Below are 19,160 nucleotides of genomic sequence, written 5' to 3'. Positions count from 1 at the left end.
ATCCTTCTTATAAGCAAAGTTTTTGTTGAAGTACAATTTATCATATCTTATGGTTAATCCTTTTTTGCTAACCAGAAGGCAATAACTGCATTCTCCTATGTCATCTCGTAATAGCTTTATACTTTCGGATATTATATTTAGATTTATAAACGATCTTTGTTTAAATTTGGTATATAGCATGGAGAGAGGTCAATGCTTCACATATACAGTTGTTTCACTATTGTATATTATTCTGTTTTATTAATCTAGTTGTCCTTATACTCAATCTTGGTGACTATATTTTTATAAGTTTTGAATTTACAAGTGTAAGTAATCCAACCTTATTCTTTTCTTTATAGAATTCTGTGGAGTTTTGTCTTTTTTTTTGTATTTCTATATACATTCTAGAATCAGTTTATAAATTTTTAAGATAAAGTTATAAAGTTTGCTGGCATTATGATAGACATTTCATTTTGCACTTACAGATTGATTTGTGGCAAATGACAGGTCAAAAATATTATATCTTCCAAAAAATAAAAAATAATATTGAATCTTCCAATCCATGAGTGTGATTTATCTCCGAATTTATGTCAGTCTCCTATAATTTGTTTCAGCAGTGTTTTCTACTTTTCAGTACAGAGATCTTGCATATCTTTCCCTTTATTTAGTTCTAAGTATTTTAGGCTTTTGGCCCTATTAAAATTCTTTATTTTTTATTATTCATTATATTTTATAATTTTCCAACTGTTTGGAACATTTACAATATTTCCCTTTTTTCTTAAATTATTTGTGCTTTTGTTACAAAAATACACTCACACTTCTTTTATAAATGTAAGTGAATAGTAAGCTTTATGAGTAGTTAAATGTTTGAAAATGGCCTTATTCATTTCTCATAGTTGACTTACTATTCAGTATAATTTTGCTAACATTGTTGAAGGTATGCTGTATTATCTGCTGCAATCTATTTCTGCTCATAGAGGAATCGTATGCTAGTCTAATTATTGTTTCTTTGTAGTGGAACACCTCTTTTGCCTTAAGAAATTTTTAGGATCTCTTCTTTGTACTTAGTTTGCTGTAATTTCTCAATATTGTGTTTAGGTATTTTTTTTTTTATTTTTCATGCATCCTTCTTGGCACTCAATGAACTTTTTCAATTTGAAGACACATGTCTTTCTTCAGGTCTAGACAATTTTCTTGTGTATTTTTTTTAGAATTTCTTCTTTTATTAATCTTCTGTGACATCATTATTATATATTGGTTTCTAGGTATTTCCTGTCTTTATTCTCATATTTGAATACTTTCATTTTTTTCCAGGAAATTCCCTTGACTCCATCTTTTGTACCTCCTTTTTAATATTTGGTATCATATATTTAATTTCAAAGTTTTTTGAGTTATTTCTTGATTCTTTCTCACCACACCATATTCTTTTTTAAAAACATGCTTATTTATTATTATTTATTTTGAGAGAGAGCACTAGCAGGGGAGGGGCAGAGAGAGGGAGAGAGAATCTCAAGCAGGCTTCATGCTGTCAGCACAGAACCTGATGTGGGGCCCAATCCCACGAACTGTGATATAACCTGAATCAAAATCAAGAGTTGGATGCTCGACTGAGCCACTAGGTGCCCCCACACCATATTTTTAAGTTGTGTGAGCAGTATCTTCTTGAAACTTTTACAGTACTCATCATAATATGTATGTGTGTGTGTATTTCTTTTGACAACTTCATATATCTTCATTTTTCCTATGGTCAATAATTTCATTTATTTACTTTGGTTCTCTTTTGTGACATTTTTTTTCAAACATCTAGCATTTCTTTGTTGTCAATTTGTATTTAAGAATGCAGGAATAATTTTGCTTATATAAGTAGCTGGAGTGGGTTTCCTTTGCTTTGCATTGTCCAATTTTCCCCAACAGGTTTCTCCAGTAGAGGAGCTGACACAGTTTTGGAATATCAGCAGATCATGTCAACAGACAGCATTCATTTTACTGTATATGTATGTATGAATCTTGCAGGCAGAATACACATCCCTCAAACACTAAAGCTAAGACTAAGAAAGTTGTTTTACTCTAGGCTATCAACAGCAACACTAGGAGCGCTAGCTTTCCACAGGTGGAAATTATTTATAGATTAAATCTCCAGTTATATTCTGAGGGTTATACATGATGTACAAAGGAAATTGTGGCATAAGCTAATTCACACTGATTTTCTGTAGGTAAGACTTTAATTATTTACCATTACTTATGGCTCTTAGCTACTCATAATCTTCACAATATTGAATCCAATTTTGGACCATCTTTGTGGTTTTGCCTCCAAGGAAAAAATGATCCCACCTCTAATTTTTTCTTATTTTTTGTTAGTTTCTGGGTTGAATACTCATCCTGATTTATCCAAAAATATGATATAAATGACTTAATTATGTTTTTAATTTTTTTTTGAAATTCATTAAGATCTTCTCTCCAAAGATACCCCCACATCTAAAAATATCAAGAGAGCTCATATATGTTTTCATTATATATGTTTTCTTTTTCCTCTAATTTCAATGAGTCTTCAACAGGAAAAAAAATTATGAACCAGAAGCCTGCATAATTTTAAATGCCAATATATGAAAAGGTACACAGGTGAAATTGAAGAGCAAAAATGAATTGACAGACTTGAGAAATATATGCAGTTAGTCATGATCCACCTTTGACAAATTTTGCCCATTGCCCTTACCCACCCCCATCCCTGGGAACCATGAATCTACTCTCTGTTTCTATGAGTCCAACTTTTTTTAAGATTCCACACATAAGTGATATCATACAGTATTTGTCTTTCTCTGACTATTTTATTACACTTAGCATAATGTACTCCAGGGCACAAGTGGCAGGTATTTTGTCTTTGTAAAGGCTAAATAATATTCCAGTGTGTGTGTGTGTGTGTGTGTGTGTGTGTGTGTGTGTGTACACACACTAAATTTTCTTAATCCATTAATCTGTCAACTGATATTTAGGTTATTTTCATATCTTGGCTATTCTGAATAATGCTGCAAGAACATAGGACTACAGACATCTCTTTGAGATCATGCTTTTAGTGATTTTGTTTCCTCTGGATATATACTAAAAGTGGGATTGCTGAATTACATGGGAGTTCTAAAATGATTAGTGATGTTGAGCATTGGCCACTTGTATGTCAAAAACCATTGTCTTTGGGAAAATGTCTATGCAGCTCCTTTGCCCATTTTTAAATTGGGTTTTTTGTTTCTTTGCTATTGAGTTGTGTTTCTTGTATATTTTGAATATTCACCCCTTATCAAATATGTGGCTTGCAAATGTTTTCTTTCATTCTATAAGTTGCCTTTTCATTTCGTTAGTTTGCTTTGTTGTACAGAAAGTTTTCAGTTTGATATAGTTCCACTTATTTATTTTTGTTTTTCTTCCCTTTGCTTGTGATCTCGAATCCCCCCCCCCAAAAAAAAAATTATTGCCAAGACAAATGTCAGGGAGTTTCCCCTATGATTTTTTCTAAGAGTTTTATGATTTCAAGTTTTATGCTTAAGTCTTTAATCTATTTTTAATTGACTTTTGTGTATGGTATAAGGGAGGCCAAAGGGCAATATTTTCTGTACTTACTATGAGCTAGGTAGTGTTCTAAGTTTCTTATTGTTGTTTTACCTGTAGTGACTCATTTAATTCTCATGACAACCCTATTAGGTAGCTACTACTATTATCCCCATTTTACATATGGGTAAACTAAGTCACAGAGAGGTCAAATAGCTTGCCTAAGGACTCACAGCTAGTAAATTGTAGTGATGGAACTTGAAAATTGTAGTCTGGCTATAAATGCTTGATTCTACAGATTTATGATCTAACTACTACAAAATGTATCATAAATAAAATTAAATGGGCAAAGGGGGAGGAGCCAAGATGGCAGAACAGCATGGAAATTTTTTGTGTGTCTCACGTCCACGAATTACAGCCAGACCAACACTAAACCATCCTACACACCTAGAAAACTGATTGGAGGATTAACACAACAATCTGCACAACCTGAACCACAGAATTCAGCAGGTACATGGTGTGGAGAGGTGAATTTGGGGAGTGAGAAGCCGCGAAAGTTAGGGAACCGCTTTTGCGGGCAGAGAGAGGATGGAGACTCGGGAGGGGTGGAGAATACAGGAAAAGCACCCCTCCCCAAAAGCAGCTGGAGAGAAAGTGGAAAATTGGAAACAGCGGCAGGGACTAAACCAAAAATGGATAAAGGAAAATGGAGAGAGGAGAAAGGAGAGGGTTTAAAATTAAATGGTCAAAGGATAGGAACAGCTAATTCAGAGAACTATGTTAAAAGTATGTAAAGCATAACTGTATTAAAACGTGTCCAATCTTTTTAGTAATCAAATAATTTTAAATTAAAACAGCAATGATACACCCTCTTTGCTTATTAAATTATCATGTATTAATAAATGGTAATAATACTAGTGGAGATGACCACTCATATATTTCTTATAAAGTAAAAATTATTACAACCTTTCTGAAGATAAATTTGTTAGCAAATTCTAGCTTCCAGATACATGTACCCTCTGACCCTAATTATTTTCCTAGGAATCTTGCCTCACTTATTAAAACAGGAAAATGTTTATATGAAAATAGTAATAGCAGCACAGTGTTAATAGTTGAAAATAATTCAAATTACCAAAATGTCATTCACTCATTTATTCATTCATAAATTCAATCACAATTATTTGTTCACCAGCTACAACATGGCAGACACTGTTTGAGACCCTGGGAATATAGTAATGGCACACAAAAAATCACTTCTCTCAAAAAGTTTACATTTTATTGGAGGAAGACAGGCAATAAACAAAGAAGAAAGAAAAACTCAAGTACTGACAAGCACCATAATGAAGAAAAACATGATGAGCTGATGGAGAGAAACTGGGGACTACTTTAGATAGTCAGATGATGGTATTTAAAGTGAGATTGAAGTAAAACTCCAAGACAGAAAAACATTTTGCATATCTGAGTGATAGACAGATGGCTGGTTCTGTGCAATCAATTAGACAGGGAAGATTTACATAGGACCTCGTAGGCCCAGTAAGGAATTTGAATTTTATTCTAAATGTGATGAGAAATTATTGAAAGATCTTGAAAAGAATATAACATAAATTGATTATATTTTAAAGGTTCACTTTGGTTGTTTTTTGGATGAAATATAGGAAACAAAATAAGAAACAGAAGAATTATTTTGAAAGCTATTACCATAGTCTAGATGAAAGTTAATGTGGCCTTAGACTAGGGCGTTAGTGCAGACTGAGGGAAGTGGATGGATTCCAGGTGTATTCTGGAGGTAGAAGTCAGGGAGTGAGTGTTAAACTTTGTTAAATAGTGCTTATGGGTTGAGAAAGTTGAGCCAGAACAGTGACTAATGGATATAGTAATATTGGAAGTGACTGGAGATCTTGACAAGTTTTAGTAGCTTGTTAGGGGTGAAATGCTGATTGAGGAGAAAATGCTAGATGAGAGAGAATAATGGTTAAGTGCATTGTGGTACATTCACAGGCTGCAGATATTTAACTTGGCAAATATTTTCAAAGATTATTTAACATGGTGGACATTTTCAAAGAGTATTTAATATATTATGATCATGCTCAAAATAAAATTTAAAGAAAAAAGCAGGAGTCAAAATTATAAATAGAACTTAATCTTCATTTTGTGAGTAAAGAAGCATAATGGAACCATGTGATTTAGAAAAATATACACTGTAACACTATTATAACTTATCCATAAAATGTATATGTGATTATGAATAAATACCATAGCTATTTTGGGATAAAATACTGACTTTTGGCTAGATAGATCAAATAGAATAATTTTTATGCCCCAACCAATTATATGCAATGGATATTCAAGGCTGCTTGGAAATGATTCAAACTGTGACTATTAAATTCGTGAATTTCAAAAATATACATTATAAGCGTGCCTGGGTGGCTGAATTTGTTAATTGTCCAACTGTTGGTTTTGGCTCATGTCATGAACTCACAGTTGGTGAGATCTCACAGTCTGCTGACAGCACAGAGCCTGCTTGGGATTCTCTCTCTCTCTCTCTCTCTCTCTCTCTCTCTCTCTGCCCCTGCCTTGCACATGCTCACATACTCTCTTTCTCAAAAATAAGTAAATAAATATTTTAAAAAGATATACATTATTATTTCTAAATTGTTCAAATTTGGGGGATATTTTTCTTTACAAATTTCTTCCATAATTCTTTGTATATGTACTTCATATTTTTGTTACTACTATGAATAAGAAAATTTTGGTTACATTATTTAATTGGGTATTACTGGCAATTTGGAAAGTTACTGATAATAGTATCCAGGTGCCTTGATAATTTGTCTTATTGATTTTAAAGGTTTTCAGATGATTCTTTGGATCTCCAATGTTGATAATCATCTTGTCTCAAAAGATCAATTTCTTTTTTCACTCTATACATTTTATTCATTTTTTCTTTTCATCTTGTATTTTATTTCTATTCTATAACTCACTCTTTTCTTGTATTAGTATTTCATCTAGTAATCATCTTGTCATTGATATTTTTATAATAAACTTTATAGAGCAGTTCTAGGTTCACAGTAAAAATAAGCAGAAAATACAGAGATTTTCCATATACCCCTGCTCTCACACATGCATATCCTCACTGATTATCAACATCCCAATTAGCATGGTACATTTGTTACAATTGATGAACCTATATGGTGTATCATTAGTACCTAAAGTCCATTGTTTACATTAGGGTTCACTCTTGGTGTTGTACCTCCTGTGGATTTGGACACATTTATAATAACATGTATGCACCATTATAGTATTACAAAGAGTAGTTTCACTGCCCTAAATATCTTCTACACTCCACCTAGTCATTCTTCCCTCCCTCCTAACCCCTGGAAACCACTGAGCTTTTTATATCCATAGTTTTGCTTTTTCCAGAATGTCATAGTTGCAATTGTACAACATACAGCCTTTTCAGATTGACTTCTTTCACTTAGTAATATGCATTTAAGTTTCCTCTATGTCTTTTCATGGCTTGATAGTTCATTTCCTTTTAGTGTTGAATAACATTCCATTGTCTGGATGTACCAAAGTTTATTTATCCATTAGCATACCAAAAGACATCTCAGTTGCTTCCAAGTTTTGGCAATTATGAGTTAAGCTGCTATAGACATTGTGTGCAGATTTTTGTGTAGATATAAGTTTCAACTCCTTTGGGTAAATACCAAGGAGTGTGACTTCTGGATCATATGATAAATAAGACTAGTTTTGTAAAAGCTGCCAGCTGTCTTCCATAGTGGCTGTACCATTTTGGATACCTACCAGCAATGAATGAGAGTTCCTGTTGCTCTACATCCTTGCCAGTATTTGGTGTCATTAGTGTTCTGGATTTGGACCTCCTAATAGGTGTATAGTACTATCTCATTGTTGTTTTAATTTGTATTTCCCTAATAACATATGATGTAGAGCATCTTTTCAAATGCTTAATTGTCATCTGCATATCTTCTTTGGTGAAGTGTCTGTTAAGGTCTTTGGCTCTTTTTAATCAGGTCGTTTATTTTCTTACTGTTGATTTTTAAAAGTTCTTTCTGTATTTTGGAGAAAAGTCCTTTATCAGATATATCTTTTGCAAATATTTTCTCCCAGTCCATGGATTGCCTTGTCATTCTCTTGACAGTGTCTTTTGCAGAGCAGAATGTTTACTTTTTAAAATTTTTTTATGTTTATTTATTTTGGAGAGAGAGAGAGAGACAGAATGTGAGCAGGGGAGGGGCAGAGAGAATCTTCGGACAGAATCCAAAGCAGGTTCCACTCTGAGCTATCAGCACAGAGCCTGATGTGGGGCTTGAACTCACAAAAAAGGAGATCATGACCTGAGCTGAAGTCAGATGCTTAACCAACTGAGCCACCCAGCCACTCCCAGAATGTTTACTTTTAATTAAGTCCAGCTTATTAAAATTTATTTCAAAGATCATATCTTTGGTATTATATCTAAAACGTCACTGCCAAGCCTAAGGACATCTAAGGTTTGTCTTATGTTGTCTTCTAGGAATTTTATAGTTTTCCATTTTACATTTATGTCTATGATGCATTTTGAGTTAATACTTGTGAAGGTAGTAATGCCTGGGTCTAGATTCCTTTTTGCAAATGGATGTCCAGCACCATTTGTTGAAAAGACTATCTTTCCTCTATTGTAATTTCTTTGTTTCTTTGTGACAGATCAGTTGACTATATGTATGTGGGTCTACTTCTGAGTTTGATATTTTGTTCCATTAAACTATTTGTCTATCCTTTCACCAATACCACACTTTTTACTATAGCTTTATAGTAAGTCTTGAAGTAAGGTAGTATCATTCTTCCAGCATCGTTCTTTTCCTTCAATATTGTATTGTCTATTCCGGTCTTTTGCTTCTCCATATCAACTTTAGAATCGATTTGTTGATATCCACAAAGCAATTGTTGGCATTTTCACTGGGATTGCATTGAATAAATACACGAATTGGGAAACACTGACATCTTGACAATATTGAGTCTTTCTATCCATGAACATGGAATAGCTCTGCATTTACTCAGTTCTTTAATCTATTTTAACAGAGTTTTGTAGTTTTCCTCACACAGATCTCCTATATTTTAATGAGATTTATATTTAAGTATTTCATGTTTTAGGATGCTATGAAAATGGTATTTTTTTTAAATTTCAAATTCTATTTGCTCATTGCTGGTATTTAGGTAAACAACAGACTTTCATATATTCATCTTACATCCTGCAACTTGGCTATAATCACGTATTAGTTCTAGTTTTTTTCTTGATTCTTTCAGACTTTGTACCTCAACAGTCATGTCATCTGTGAACAAAGACCGTTTTATTTCTTCCTACCAAATTTGTGTAACTTTTCTTGTCTTACTGTATTAGCTAGGGCTTCCAGTATGAAGTCGAAAACAAGTGGTGAAAGGGAATATCCTTTCTTTTTCCTGATCTTAGAGTTTTGAGTTTCGTACCATTAAGTATTATCTTAACTGTAGGATTTTGTAGACATATTTATCAATTTGAGGAAGTTCCTCTCTATTCACACATTGTTTCCTGAGAGTTTTTATTGTGAATGGCTACTGGATCTTGTCAAATGCTTTTTCTGCATCTATTGATAGAATCATGGAATTTTTCTTCCTTAGTCTGTTGATGTAATGGATTACATTAATTGATTTTGTGATGCAAAACCAACCTCGCATGCCTGAGATAAATCCCACTTGGTCACGATGTATAATTTTTTATACATTGTTGGATTTGATTTGCTAATTTTTTTGATGATTTTTGCATCTATGTTCATGAGAGATACTGGTCTCTAGTTTTCTTTTCTGTAATGTCTTTGCCTGGTTTGGATATTAGGCTAATGCTGCCCTTATAGAATGATTTAAGAAGTATCCCTCTGCTTCCATCTTCTGAAAAATATTGTATAGGATTGGTATAATTTCTTCCCTAATTATTTGATAGAATTTACCAGTGAACTTGTCAAGGCCTGATGCTTTCTGCTTTATAAAGTTATTAATTATTGGTTCAACCTATTTAAAAAATATAGCCCTGATAAGAGTGTCTATTTCTTCTGTGTGAGTTTTGGCAGATTGTATCTTTCAAAAAATTGGTCCATTTCATCTAGGTCACCAATTTGTGGGCATAGACTTCCTCATAATATTCTTTTATTATCCTTTTAATGTCCATGCAATGTGTAGTGATATCTCCTCTTTCATTTCTTTTAAGTTTTTAATTATTTTATTTTACTTTTTCATTTAAATTCAAATTAGTTAACAAGAGCGCAGTCTTGGCTTTAGGAGTAGAACTCAATGATTCATCTCTTACATGTGACACCCAGTGCTCATCCCAAAAAGTGCACTCTTAATGACCATCACCCATTTAACCCCCCTCCTCCAGCAATCCCCAGTTTGTTCTCTATTTTAAGAGTCTTATGGTTTGCCTCCTTCTCTGTTTTTATCTTATTTTTCCTTCCCTTCCCGTATGTTCATCTGTTGCTTTCTCAAATTCCACATGTGAGTGAAATCATATATTTGTCTTTCTCTGACTTATTTTGCTTACCATGATACACTCTGGTTCCATCCACATTGTTCCAAATGGCAAGGTTTCATTCTTTTTGATCACTGAGTAGTATTCCATGGTATATACCACATCTTCTTTATCCATTCATCTGTTGATGGACATTTGGACTCTTTCCATTATTTGGCTATTGTTGACAGTGCAGCTATAAAAATGGGGGTGAATGTGTCCCCCTGAGTCAACATTTTTGTATCCTTTGGATAGATTCCTAGTACTGCTGGTCGTATTTTTAACTTTTTGAGGAAACTCCATACAGTTTTCCAGAGTGGCTGCAGCAATTTGCATTCCCACCAACAGTGCAAAAAGCTTCCCTTTGTCCACATCCTTGCCAACATCTGCTGTTTCCTGAGTTGTTAATTTTGGCTATTCCAACAGGTGTGAGGTGGTATCCCAGTGTGGTTTTGATTTGTGTTTTTCTGATGACGAGTGATGTTGAGCATTTTTTCATGTATCTGTTAGCCATCTGTATGTCTTCTTTGGAAAAGTGTCTATTCATGACTTCTGCCTATTTCTTCACTGGATTATTTGTTTTTTGGATGTTGAGCTTGGTAAGGTCTTTATAGATTTTGGATACTAACCTTTTATCCAATGTCATTTGCAAATATTTCTCTCATTCTGTCAGTTGCCTTTTAGTCTTGTCAGCTGTTTCCTTTGCTGTGCAGAAGCTTTTTATCTTGATGAGGTCCCAATAGTTCATTTTTGCTTTTATTTCCCTTGCCTCTGGAGACACATCAAGTAAGAAGTTGCTGTGGCCTGGTGATATTAGTAATTTGTATTCTCTTTTTTTCTTATTTAGATTGGCTAGAGGATTATCGATTTTATTGATCTTTTCAAAGAACTAGGTTTATATTTCATTGATTTTTCTCTATTGACTTCCTGTGAAATCAATTTCATTGATTTCAGCTCTCATTTTTCATTATCTTTTCATTTGTTTTCTTTGAATTTAATTTGCTCTTCTTTTTCTAGTTTTCTAAGATAGAAACTCAGAATGTGTCGATTAAGGTGCCCAGAATGTGGTCTATCAAGGTGAATGCTCCTATGAGTTTGAGAAGAACATGTATTCTGCTGTTGTTAAATGAAGTAGTTTATAGATGACAACTATATCCAGTTGATTGGTGGTAATGTCGAATTCAGCTATGTCCTGACAGAAATTCTGCCTGCTGTGTCTTTCCATCTCTGATAGAGGATTGTGAAGTTTCCAACTAGAAAAGTGGATGTATCTACTTCTCATAGTTCTGTAAGTTGTTGATTTAAAGTATTTTGTGCATACATGTTAAAGATTGTTTTATCATGTGCATACATGTTAAAGATTGTTATGTCTTCTTGAAGATGTGACTCCTTTATCATTATTTAATGCCCTTCTTTATCCTTAATAAATTCCTTTGCTCTGAAGTTTGATCTGTCTGAAATTAATATAGCTACTCCTGCTTTCTTTTAATTAGTGTTAGCATAGTAAATCTTTTTCTACCATTTACTATTAATCTATATGTGCTTTTATATTTAAAATTGGTTTCTTTTTTAAATTTTGTTGAAGTTTTTATTTTTCTATTTGAGAGAGACAGAGACAGCATGAGTCGGGGAGGGGCAGGGAAAAAAGGAGAAAGAGAGAATCCCAAGCAAGCTCTGAGCTGCCAGCACAGAGCCCGACATGGTTCTTGAACCCATGAAACTGTGAGATCATAATCTGAACCAAAATCAAGAGTCAGATGCTCAACCGACTGAGCATAGGGTTGGGTCTTATTTTCTATCTTTCCTGATAATATTTGTCTTATAATTGGTACATTTAGACTCTTGATGTTTAGAGTGGGGTAGTGTGAGTGCCTTATAATAACAAATTATTCCTAATTCCTCTTTCCCATTATTTGCATCATTTCTGTCATTCATTTTGCTTACACATAAATATATACCATAAGCCTACATGACTTAATATGTTGGTGCTGTTATTTTGAACAAACTGTTATCTGTTAAGTCAATTATGAGTAGGAAATACAAAAGCTTTATTTTACCTTCACTTATTTCCTTCTCTTAGACTCTTCCTTTCTTCATGTAGACCAAGTTTCTGACCTATATAGTTTTTTTCCCTCCAAAGAACTTTTAACATTGCTTGTAAGGCAGGTGTACTGGCAACAAGTTCTTTCAATTTTTGTTTCGGAATAGCTTGTTTTCTCTTTCCATTTTGAAGGATAATTTCACAAGGCACAGAATTCTTGGTCAGTGTTGTTTCTTCTTTCTCAACACTTTGAATATTTTACTCCAATATCTTACTTGCATGGTTTCTGAGAAGAAGTCATATATAATTCTTATCTTTGTTCTTTCATTAGGTTTTTCTCCCCCTTAGGCTTTTTAAGATTTTTTTTAAACTTGTGGTTTTCTGAAATTTGAATATGATATACCTTGGTATAGTTTTAAAAAACAAACAAACATTTTTCCTGCTTGCTGTTCTCTGAGCTTCCTGGATCTATGATTGGATATCTGACATTAATTTCAGGAAATTCTCAGTCATTATTGTTTTGAATATTTCCTTTCTCTCTTTCTGTTCCTTTCTTTCTTCTCCTTATGGTGTTCTTATTACATATGTTATACCTTTTTTTAGTTGTCCCACAATCCTTAGATATTCCATTTTGTGTCTTTTAGTCTTTTTTTCATCTTAATTTTCAGTTTAGGAGTTTTCTATTGAGATAGAGTGTCCTCTGAGTGAGGACACTCAGAGATTCTTTCTTCAGTTATGTCCAGTCTACTAATAAGCCCAACAAAGTCATTCTACATTTCTGTTATAGTAATTTTTGTCTCCATTCTTTTTTTTTGGTTCTTTCTTAGAATTTCCAGCTTTCTGCTTACATTGTCCATTTGTTCTTGCACATTGCGTATTTATTCATCATAGCCCTTAGCATATTAATCATAGTTGATTCAATCCCCAGTCTGATAATTCTAACATCCCTGCCATATCTGATTTTAGTCCCAATATTTTTCTGTCCTTAAAAACTGTGTTTTGTGCCTTCCTATCTGGACATAATGTACGAGGTAAAAGGAATTGCTGCATATAAGCCTTTAGTAATGTGGTTGTAAGATGTGGGGGGCAGGGAAACATTCTATAATCCTATGATTAGGTCTCAAACTTTTAGTGAGCTTGCTCCTCTATATTGTGAGCTTTGCTTGTGCTTCTCAGTTTTCTCTCTTTCCCTTAGTTGAGACAGATTGGCTAGAGGATGTTGGAGTTGAGTATTTCCCTTCCCCCACAGGCTAGAACTGGCTGGAGTTGGATATTACCCTTCCCACCAGATCAATTAGGTTAGGTTAAAATTCCAGCAAGTTAAGTTCTGGCTAGTTTCTCCTGAGGATAGAACCTGTCTGGAAGAACAGAATGCTGTGTTGTGGTTTAAAATGGTTCCTTTCCCCATCACCCTGAAAGAGACATGGGGATGTGTCACTGATATTCGCTGTTAGAATCCAGCCAAGCTCTTGGAGGTACAGTTCACAAGTGTACTCCTCTCCCAATTTCCCCCTGGAATTTACTGACCTGGATCCCCCTGGAATTTACTCAGACTGGTCTACACTGGGTCTCTAACAATTTTTTAATTACAGTTCAGATTTTCCTACCCTAGCACTGATTCCCACAGGGTTTTACACTAGTAAGTTGTAATTCTCTGGGTTCACTTGTCTGCCATTTCAATTTTGGGTGCCTTGTTTGTCCTGTGACATAACTTCTCTTATAGATCTAAGAAGAGTTGATTTTTCAATTTGTTCAGCTTTTTACTTGACAGGATGGAGTGACTACTTCCAAGCTCCTTGTGTGTCGAACTTGAAACCAGATATCTTATTCATTTTTCTTGTATTTCTATTTCAGTATTGAAAAACTGAATCATGGAAAAAAGTTTTTAAGAGCAAAGAATAAAGAAAGGATTAGAATAATAAAGCAGCAAGGAAAAAATATAAAGAAAGGATGAAGGCATGAACAAAAGTTAGTAAAACAATGTGTTTCTTCCATGTCAACTCATAGTCATGTACATAGGATGTATATGTGGGGAAAATGCAAGAAATTGGTCATGTATTTACATGAAAGAAGAATGTATCATTAAAAAAACTCTTAAATTTTTTAAATAAATATTTTGGAAAGGATGAATTAAGAGTGAAATATCTTTTTAAAACTTAAGTTAAAGTATTAGTTGGCCTTGCAAAGGATAGTAATGGGACAGAAATTAGTAAGTTTCTGTTGTTGTTGTTTCAATTCTATACTAGTGCTAAACAGATAAAAATGTAAATAAACCTTCATGGCAGTCCTGTCACAAATGTGAAAAATAAGCAGTTCATCTAAATTTAGAAATAAATTTTCTGGATGAAATTTTTCAGATAGGAAAGGATACTATGACTCACTAAATATTTATTGTCTGATTGGCCTCCAGCTTTAAGCCTACCCCCTTACTAACTTGGAAGCTTCAAACAAGTTCGTTTATCTCTCTTGGATTAATTTTCTTCAACTTTAAGATAAGGGGATTCGTTTTTATCCTTTCCTTTTAATATTTATTGAGAATCAACCATGTGGCAAGTAGCTCACTTAGAAGCTATTGTACAAATCATTTCATTTAATCTTCTCTATAACTCAATGTGGTAAGAATTGTCATCCTCAGTTTACAAGTAAGGCAACAGATATTTTGTAGTTAAGTACGCTAACCTCTCCAAATTTTTATTTAAAAGCCTATTAGGGAAGAACTCAACACCTTGCTTTGAGTAGATAAATTTAAAAGGATGTCAGGGTTTGTGTCCAAACCAGTTCTATCACATCTACTAGAGTAGTTGGTTCCTACTATTATAACATGCTGCTTTAGGAAGTAGCTGATTTATCAATTTTGCCATTTCAAAAAGGTAAATAATATTGATAAAAATGTCACCTAGATCTAATATTCAATGATTTTAACCTCATTGCTGAATAAACTTCCAGTTTTCTAGTATAAAATCTTTCTAGGCAAAGGTCACAGGAGCAAAGGATAGAATGTCCACTCAGTGAAAATATTTAATAATTCGTTTTGAAATAAATAATGGTTGGAAAATCAGGATACTTATGGAAGGTGACCCTTTGGAGAATTGAGATACTTTTTTTTTTTTTTGCAGAGGATCTGAAATTCACTAGGTGCTAAAAAAAGCCAGGGAGGGGGGAGTCTGAAGGCACATGTTTAAACCATGTTTAAAACAAGTTCCACTGTACCAACACAGTAGCCAGGTAAAAGAAGAAAATTCAAAGTCAGTTTCAGCTCCAGTAGATGACTAAAAGGAATGAATTGTAGAAGCAAGTCAGTCTCAGCAGGATAATTTTTGCCGTAACTATTGAGGCTAGAGTTTTTCAGGTAAAAAACAATTGGAAAGAAAGTTTCTTATTTCATGAGGAAACAAATAATATATTAATCGGTAGAGTAGTTATCATGTCTTAATTAGGAGCTTGTGGTGTAGGGGTCATCCACATAGAAGTTATTCATGAGAACATATGTTGTAGAATGCAGAAGTCCATTTGCAACATAATTTCAGGTGATTATAGATCTTCACTATTTTCCTCAAAAGAGATTTGTGCTTTCACAGTCTCTTTATGTTGAAATTACAATTACAATTTTTTTCATGTTTATTTATTTTTGAGATAGAGACTGAGCATGAGTGTGGGAAGAGGAGAGAGAGAGACAGAGACAGAGAGAGAGAGAGAGAGAGAGAGAGAGAGAATCCAAAGCAGGCTCCAGGCTCCAAGCTGTCTGCACAGAGCCTGACGCAAGGCTCAAACCCATGAATCTCAAGATCATACCTGAGCTGATGACAAAAGCTTAACTGACTGAGCCACCCAGGTGCCCCTGAAATTACATTTTTTAATGTTTATTTACTTTGAGAGAGAGAGAGAGAGAGAGAGAGAGAGAGAGAGAGAGAGAGAGAGTAGGGGGAGGGGCAGAAAGAGAGGGAGAAAGAGAATCCCAAGCAGACTCCACACCATCAGTGCAAAGTCCGATGAGGGGCTTGATCTCACTGTGAGATCAAGACCTGAGCAAAAATCGAAAGTCAGGCGCTTAACCTACTGAGCCACCCAGGAACCCTGAAATTACATTTTTCTAATCAAAGGAAATATATACCTGCAAATAATATTTTTCCTGAACTACAGCTTTGATTGTGGGAGAACAACTATAGTCGCAAAAACAGCAACTATTCAAGAGCAAGGTAAAGCCCATATTGCTGTAGACTGGTGCTTCTCAACTTTGGCTGCACATTGGAGTTACCTAGAACATTTTAAAAATTCCAATGCTCAGAATTCATATAAGAAAAATTAATTCAGAATCTCTGGGGGAGGGAGCCAGTCATCAATACTTTTTAAAACTCCCTATCTGCTTCCAGTATGTAGCCAAGATCAAGAGCAACTGCTATAGATAGTTATGATCAGCTTTATTTATTTCCTCTAAGGCCTAATTCCCATCAGTATAACACATTAGTCACTTAAGAGAGGTGTTTTCACCATGCCTGAGAGCTGTGTTATCTCAGTTACAAGAGTCAGTTTTAATAAATAAATTGGGAGATATTTTTGAAGGCCTGTAAGTTTCCTACCAATTTTTACATTCTGAGTTGTACATAACAGAATTTGGGAGTATTTCCACCTTGTAATCTGATTTAAGAAGTGAGACTTGTACACACGGTAAAACTGAAGAATAAATTAAGGCAGTTTCTGGGGATTTCACAATTGGGTAGCACTTATCTATAGAAGTACACACTAAAACCAGGTGATTCTTCTGGAGTTTTGCAGCTGGAGCTTTCACATACCAGGTGAAATTTGAATTAGATCTTCCTTGGTGGGTAAATGTGGAATATTAAGTAAAGTAATAATGAGGACAGCAAAAGTTTGCCTAGGCGATTTGTATATACATTCTAAGAGGTTTGCTTGATGCATCTCTGTTGCTAGAAGCATCTATAATACTTGAGATTTTAGAGTTTTCAAAATGACTTCAGTGCCACAAACATTATGGACTATACTTCATGCCTCCAGATGATTGTTAATAGGTTTTATCATGCTGATATCTAGATTCTATTATTTTTTTAAATGTTTATTTATTTTGAGAGAGAGAAAGAGAGAGTGAGCCTGAGAGTGTGCGCGTGAGCAGGGGAGGGGCAGAGAGAGGACAGAGAGAATCCCAAGCAGGCTCCACACTGTCAGCACAGAGCCCAACGTGGGCCTTGGTTTCATGAACTGTGAGATCATGACCCACGCCAAAATTAAGAGTTAGATATTTAACTGACTGAGCCGCCCAGGTGCCCTAGATTCTATTATTATATTGGTGATTGAATAAGCAGTTCGATGCTACCTTGTCCAGTTGTGTTGGGTCTTCTGTAGGGGATAAATGATTCTTACATTGTTAAAAAGCAGTGGTGACTTTGATTTTAAGAGTTAGGCTTCCTTCTCGGGAAAATAAAAATGCTCCGCTCCCCAATTTGTTCCTTACGTGTCAGTAGCTTCTATATGCCTCTTTCTTTTCTTCAGTAAATCTCAATAAAGCTACCATTTACTAATTCTTTGCAAAAATGACTTATATTAGAAGAATGTAATTAACATGTAAACACTCTGTGGCTTGTAATTATGAGTATCAATAAGTTATACAATGATATTCTTGGGACTTGTGTTCTTAAACTATCAATGGGAGACCAACTCACAATTCTGACATAATAGATGGTGTACTGGGAACTAAATTCTGAGAAAAAAAATCTAATAAGGGGGAGTCAATAAATAGGGCATGCACTTTTATGTAAGGGACCATCTATCCAGAAACATGATAAGCTTCCCTCTCAGTGTCTGTTCCCACCATTACATATCCTCAGTATTTGATCTGATTAAAGATGAGAATTCCAGCATGGAAAGGCAGCATAGATGCCTACAAACTGTTGTCCCAAATGATACTCGAGGGCCCTGAAAGAATTGTGATAGATGATTTATGACCAGTCAGTAGCTGGAGATTTGGAAAGAATCAAGCTCATTTTGTACTGCCCCTCTGTTTCCTGTGTTCTTCTCTCTTCTATAATGCTGCCTCAAGCTGTGTATACTCAAAAACCAAAGTGATGACAGAATTGAATCACCAGTATCATTAGCACTTGTCATCAATCAGCCTAGAGAACAAAGTTAGCCCTGGTCTCTTTTGATAACAGCACAGTGATTTTGGAAAACATAAAACAGAGCATAGGAAAAGAGTTCACATAATTAACCATGAGGAGAGATGTAGTCATTGTCAAAGAAAAAAGGAGGAAAATATGAAGGTAGACCTGCAGGTATTCATGAAAGTTGTAGAAAAGGAGCAGAAGAACAGATGATATTAATGAAGACGATATATTTCTTTTTATTTCCATATACTTCACCTCTAAAATCTAGATAGATATATTGCTACTAAACATAAGAATAGCACTAATCAAACGAGGAATATAAATGATTTTGGGGCGGGTGCTGTCAAAAGGATAACTGGGAAAGGTCAGAAGTTGTTGTATGAGTATCTTTCAGAATAATCTGAAATTTTTTTTTCACATAGGGCTTAGGTATTTAGTTGGCTTCCTTGGGAATCCTAGCCATTTTATGTTAACAGATTAGTCATTCAAAAAAAAAAAAGAGGATATCACTGATATTCGTGAGTTCGAGCCCCACATCGGGCTCGGTGTTGACAGCTGGGAGCGCGGAGCCTGCTTCCAGATTCTGTGTCTCCCTCTCTCTCTGCCCCTCCCCTTCTCATGCTCTGTCTCGCTCTGTCTCTCTCTCTGTCCCTCAAAAATAAGTAAATGTAAAAAAAATTTTTTTTTAAATATCATTCAAAAATCATTCACCATGATCAATTGAGATTTATTCCTGGGCTTCAAGGGTGGTTCAATATTCACAAATCAATCAACGTGACACATCACATCAATAAGAGAAAGGAGAGGAAGGATATGATCATTTCAATAGATGCAAAAAAAATCATTTGACAAAGTACAACATCCATTCATGATAAAGCCTCTCTACACAGGAGGTTCAGAAGGAACATACCTCAACATAATAAAGGCCATATATGAAAAACCCACAGCTAACATC

The sequence above is a fragment of the Acinonyx jubatus genome, chromosome X (genome assembly GCF_027475565.1).
Source record: "Acinonyx jubatus isolate Ajub_Pintada_27869175 chromosome X, VMU_Ajub_asm_v1.0, whole genome shotgun sequence".
Lineage (NCBI taxonomy): Eukaryota > Metazoa > Chordata > Mammalia > Carnivora > Felidae > Acinonyx > Acinonyx jubatus.
This window is presented reverse-complemented; position numbering follows the sequence as displayed.